Raw genomic sequence first — 6,045 nt, forward strand, 5'->3', positions numbered from 1 at the left:
TTTTAGTGACTATCAGTCAATTTTACAATTTTGCTCAAAAATCCTTCTTTTTTTTTTCCCCAGCATCACACAACCTGTATGGACACAGACAGAAATGTCTGTGTTTAATAATAATATTAATAATCAAATAAAATAAAATGAAATAAAAAAAATAATTAATTAATTAAATTTTTAAAACCCTGAAATGATGCAGAATAAATTCTATTTTATTTAAAAATTCTAAAGTAAAGGAGGGAGCAGCTGGCAAATTTCTTCCTAACTCATGTCTGATTAAAAATAAAATTATTTTTCTAATTGTCTGGCATCAGAATATTATTTATTTGAGTAAATATTGAATAGAAATGTCTGTGCTGGAAGAGCTTCACTCACTCCTGGTGATGGACATTTATTTTCCACAATTATTTTGTATTTTTCTACCACAGGCAAAAAAATTAAAAAAAAAAAAAAATTAAAAAAAAAAAAACTAAACATAAAAAATTTAAAAATAAAAAATAATTAAAAATAAAAAACTAAAAATAAAAAAATTAAAAATTAAAAAAAATTTAAAAATTAAAAAAAATACAAATAGAAAAAATTAAAAATTAAAAATAAAATAATTTTAAAATAAAAATTAATTAAAAATTTTAAAAATATAAAAAGAAAAAATTTAAAAATAAAAAAATTAAAAATTAAAAAAACTAAACAAAAAAAAGTTCAAAATAAAATAATTAAAATTTAAAAAAAAATTAAAGAAAAAAATTTTTAAAATTAAAAATAAATAAAATTTAAAATAAAATAATTGAAAAGAAAAAAATTAAAAAGAAAAATAAATTAAAAAGAAAAATTAATTAAAAATTTAAAAATAAAAATAAAAAAATTAAAAATTAAAAATACAAAAATTAAAAATTAAAAATAAAAAAATTAAAAATAAAAAAAATTTTAAATTTAAGAAATTTAAAAAAAAATTTTAGAATCAAGAAATTAAAAATATGACAAATTAAAAAAATAAATTAAAAATTAAAAAACAAATTAAAAAATTTAAAAATAAAAAAATTAAAAAGAAAAAACCCTAAACATAAAAATAATAAAATTTAAATAATTAAAAATAAAAAAAAATAAAATTTTAAAATAATTAAAAACAAATATTTTTTTAAATTAAAAAAATAAAAATAAAAAAAAATAAATATTATAAATTAAAAAAAATTATAAAAGGTCTGGGGGAGTTTTGAGGTTGGGGGTGAATATTTTTCCTTTTTTTCCCCCTAAATTCCTTTATAATTTTTCATTTTTAAGCAAATCCCTCCCCCCAAACCTGTACAAATCCACATTTAAAGTTAGAGCCTGAGGAAATGTTGGCCATTCACAAAAAAATCATTCAGAGTTTTTTCAAACCCTTGAGTTTATTTAATAAAATCACACCCAGAATTCCTTCCCCTTTACTCAAAAATTCTGCATTTTCACATTTCACTCAAAAAAAGCCAAAAAAAACCACAAAGTCACCTCTATGCTTCAATTTTTTTTTTTTTTTACAATCTACATTTCTTGATGTAAAAAATAGATTTGAAACCCTTAAAAACTCAAATTGAGCATGTTTGGGGAAATGAAAAATGGAGAATAAAAAATGAAATTTTGGTTTTGGAAGCTCTGGGTGATTTTTGCTGGAGCCTCATTAAAATATTTCACAATATTCCAGCTCAGGAATCTTGATTGGCAGGAGGGAGATGAATATTTTAATATATATATATATATGTATATATGAAAATATGTAAATTATGTGTGTGTTGGATAAAATCATCAAAATTTACAGAGCAGGATAAAATTAACAGAATTTACACAGCAAGAAAAAAATCACCAAAATTTACAAAGCAAGAAAAAAATCAATAAAATTTACGCAGCAAGAAAATATCAATAAAATCACTCAGCAAGGAAAAAAATGACCAAAATTTACACACCAAGACAAAAATCACCAAAATCTACTCAAAAAGACAAAATCACCAAAATCCACCCACCAGGAAAAAAATCACCAAAGTTTACACAGCAAGAAAAAATCACCAAAATCAACTCAAAAAGACAAAATCACTAAAATCTACTCAGCAAGATAAAATAATCAAAATCCCCCCAGCAACACAAAATCACGAAAATTTACAGAGCAAGAAAATCTCCAAAATCCCACCAGCAAAAAAACCCCACAAAAATCCAGCAAAACAAAATCACCAAAATTTACCCAGCAACACAAAATCATCAAAATTCACCCAACAAGACAAAAATCACCAAAATTTACAGAGCAGGAAAAAAATCTCCAAAATTCACCCACAAGGAGAAAATCTCCAAAATCCCCCCAGCGAAGCAAAATCATCAAAATTTACCCAGCAAGACAAAAATCACCAAAATTCACCCAACAAGACAAAAATCACCACAATTTACAGAGCCGGAAAAAAATCTCCAAAATTCACCCACAAGGAGAAAATCTCCAAAATCCCCCCAGCAAGGTAAAATCATCAAAATTCACCCAGCAAGACAAAAATAATTTTCACATTTAATGTAAAAACAAGTCACAGAAACGTTTCAGACCCTCCCCCACCCCCCCTCATCCCTGCACTTTAGCAAAAGATAAAAATGTTGGAAAAAATAAAAAGAAATTAAAAACCTGGTAAAAAATCCGGATGGGATCCTCCAGAGTGAGAGTGGAATTCAGCGGAGACAAAAAAAGAAAAAAAGCAAAAAAACCCAAAAAAACCAAATAAAAAACAAAAAAAAAAACCCCACAAAAAACACAAAATAAAAAAGGGGAAAAAAACCACAAAAAAAGCCAAAAAAAAAAAAAAAAAAGCACAATAAAAGGGGGAAAAAAGGGAAAAGTAGCAGTTTTTTGCCTCCCTCCTTCCCTGCCTGACCCATCCTGGGGGGGTTCTCTCCGAATCCTTTTTAAAATCTCCGTGGGTGAGGAAATCCCGGGGCTGATGAGGCTCATCTGGGAGGGAATCAGGGAATGAGATTCAGCTGGGAAGGGGCTGAGTGACCCGAGGGAATTAAAATAAAATTAATATGAAACTTGGAAAAGTTATTCATATCCTCACAAAAATTTAAAATAAAATTTAATATAAAAATCTTGGAAAAGTTGGTGAGATCCACACACAAAAATACAAAATAAAATTTTTTATGAAAACATGGACAGTTGGTGATATACACACAAAAGTTTAAAATAAAATTTAATATAAAAAGCTTGGAAGAATTGGTGAGATGCACAAAAATATAAAATAAAATTTAATATAAAAAACTTGGAAAATTGGTGAGATGCACACAAAAATATAAAATAAAATTTAATATATAAAGCTTGGGAAGTTGGTAAAATCCACACACAAAAAATTTAAAATAAATTTAATCCAAAGACGTTGGGAAGGTTGGGAAAGTGAAAAAAAAATGCAGAAAAAGCAGAGAATTAAAGTGAAAATGGAGAAAAAAAATTTCAGCAGCCATAGAACTCTGGATATTTTTTTTTTTATTTTCAAATTATTTTTTTAAATTTATAACATGAAAGTTGTGTTAATATAATATTGATGTTATAATTTCTCACAGTGACAAACAGATTAACCCTGGAATTCCAAAATTCAGATTAAAACTGAGATGTGATTTAAAAAAAAAACAATTAAAAAATCCCACATTTCACACAGTCCCATATTAACAGAGTTTAGGGACAGAAGTTCATATAAAAATAAAAAATAAAATAAAATACACATAAAAAGGATCCCCAAAAGTACAAATAATTTCTATTTATAATGACAGAGCAACACCGGGTTTGATTATTGAGAACAAAATAAAGGGAAATTTGCCAAAATCCTACAAATGGTTACAGGGGAAAGGCTGTATGGACTGTATAGAGTTATAGGGGAAAGGCTGTATGGACTGTATAGGGTTATAGGGGAAAGGCTGTATGGGCTGTATAGGGTTATAGGGGAAAGGCTGCACACACTGTATAGAGTTATAGGGGAAAGGCTGCACACACTGTATAGAGTTACAGGGGAAAGGCTGTATGGGCTGTATAGGGTTATAGGGGAAAGGCTGTATGGACTGTATAGGGTTATAGGGGAAAGGCTGTATGGGCTGTATAGGGTTATAGGGGAAAGGCTGCACACACTGTATAGAGTTATAGGGGAAAGGCTGTATGGGCTGTATAGGGTTATAGGGGAAAGGCTGCACACACTGTATAGAGTTATAGGGGAAAGGCTGCACACACTGTATAGAGTTACAGGGGAAAGGCTGTATGGGCTGTATAGGGTTATAGGGGAAAGGCTGTATGGACTGTATAGGGTTATAGGGGAAAGGCCTGTATGGGCTGTATAGGGTTATAGGGGAAAGGCTGCACACACTGTATAGAGTTATAGGGGAAAGGCTGTATGGGCTGTATAGGGTTATAGGGGAAAGGCTGCACACACTGTATAGAGTTATAGGGGAAAGGCTGCACACACTGTATAGAGTTACAGGGGAAAGGCTGTATGGGCTGTATAGGGTTATAGGGGAAAGGCTGTATGGACTGTATAGGGTTATAGGGGAAAGCCTGAATGGACTGTATAGCTCAAGTGCCTGCCCGGCCCGTCCGGCTACCCCAGACCCCGTAGTATCCCCCGCCGCTCCCGGGGCTTCCGCCACGCCCCTCAGCTCCCCCGCTCCACCGGCTCCCCATCCCATCCCCGTGAACCGAGCCGAGCTCTCCGCCCCCAATCTTCTCCCGGGTTATCCCGCGCTGTCCGTTACCGGTTCTACCCAGCCCCGCGCGGCCCCGCGGCCCCGCCCAGCACCGTGTCCCGTGTGACGCGGCCCCGCCCCTTGGCTCCGCCCCCGCGATGCCCCGGCCCCGTTTCCGTCACTGCCGCGGCCCCGCCCCTGCACACCGCCCTGCCGCCGTCACCGCCGAAGCGAGCCGACAGCATCCGAAGCGAGCCGACAGCATCCGAAGCGAGCCGAGCTCCCGCTGCGTTCGGCTGCGTCCGATCTCGGTGCGGTTCCACTCGGCGAAGCACGCTGCGCTCCCCGGAGCCCCTCGGCTCCGGCCCCGCCTTTAAATCACTGCCCCGAAAGCGGTGCCGCGCTCCCCGTGCTCGCCGTCAATCACAGCCCGGTACCGCCCCGCTCCGCCCCCGTGCTCATCGTCAATCACAGCCCGGTACCGCCCCGCCCCGCCTCCGGTACCGCCCCGCCCCGGCGCGCCGTGCTGCCACCGCTCCGGCCCGGCCCCCCGTGCCCTCCCGGGGCTCCGGGGTACGGCGGGGCGGCACCGGGGCTGCACTGGGACCGGGCGCGGCGCGGCGCGGGTGGGGGCCAGTATGGCTCCTGCTCTGCCTGCAGCTCCGGCGGGCGCTGTCCCGCAGAAAAAACCCAACAAAACACAAATAAAAAGCCCAAACAAATCCACGGCACCTCGGCACCTTTTTGCGTGACAAACCTGTACAATTCTAACTGCTCAATTCTCCTCTTCTTTGTAGCTGAGGTTCCCCATAGTCCCTGAAGCACAGTAATAAAGCAGGCAGCAGTAAAGAAGGTGTCTGTGTTCAAAGACACGGGGCCTCCTGACAACCAAATTATTTAGTGTCCATCTCTATTTCATCCTGCTGTAGCTAATTACACAGTTATGGGTTTGTTTTCGAGGTTATGTATTTAATTTATTTTTTGTTTGTTGCTTTGGCTTTTTTTGTTTTGTTGGTTTTTTTTCTCAAGGGGAGCCTGAAAATTTCTACTGATTTTTTAATTTTACAGCTAGAAAACAAAGTTAGAAACAGGGTTAGAGAGAAAAAAAGGAACAGATAAAGAGTGAAAAAAAAAAAAAAGGTGCAGAGGTAGAGACAAATAGAAACAGAGGGAGAAAGACAGACCTAGAACTAGAGAGAAAAAGAAATAGAGTTAAAGGCTAGAGCGAATATGAAATAGAGAGAAAGAGCAAAACAGAGTTAGGATGAGGGGAAAACAGTAAAACTGAGTCAGAGAAACAGAGAAAGACTTTCAGAGGAGTAGTGTCAGAGGGAAATAAGGAAATAGCCCTAGAGTTAGAGAAGCAGAGAGACAGACAGACAG

Source organism: Erithacus rubecula (genome assembly GCF_903797595.1).
Source record: "Erithacus rubecula genome assembly, contig: scaffold_975_arrow_ctg1, whole genome shotgun sequence".
NCBI lineage: Eukaryota > Metazoa > Chordata > Aves > Passeriformes > Muscicapidae > Erithacus > Erithacus rubecula.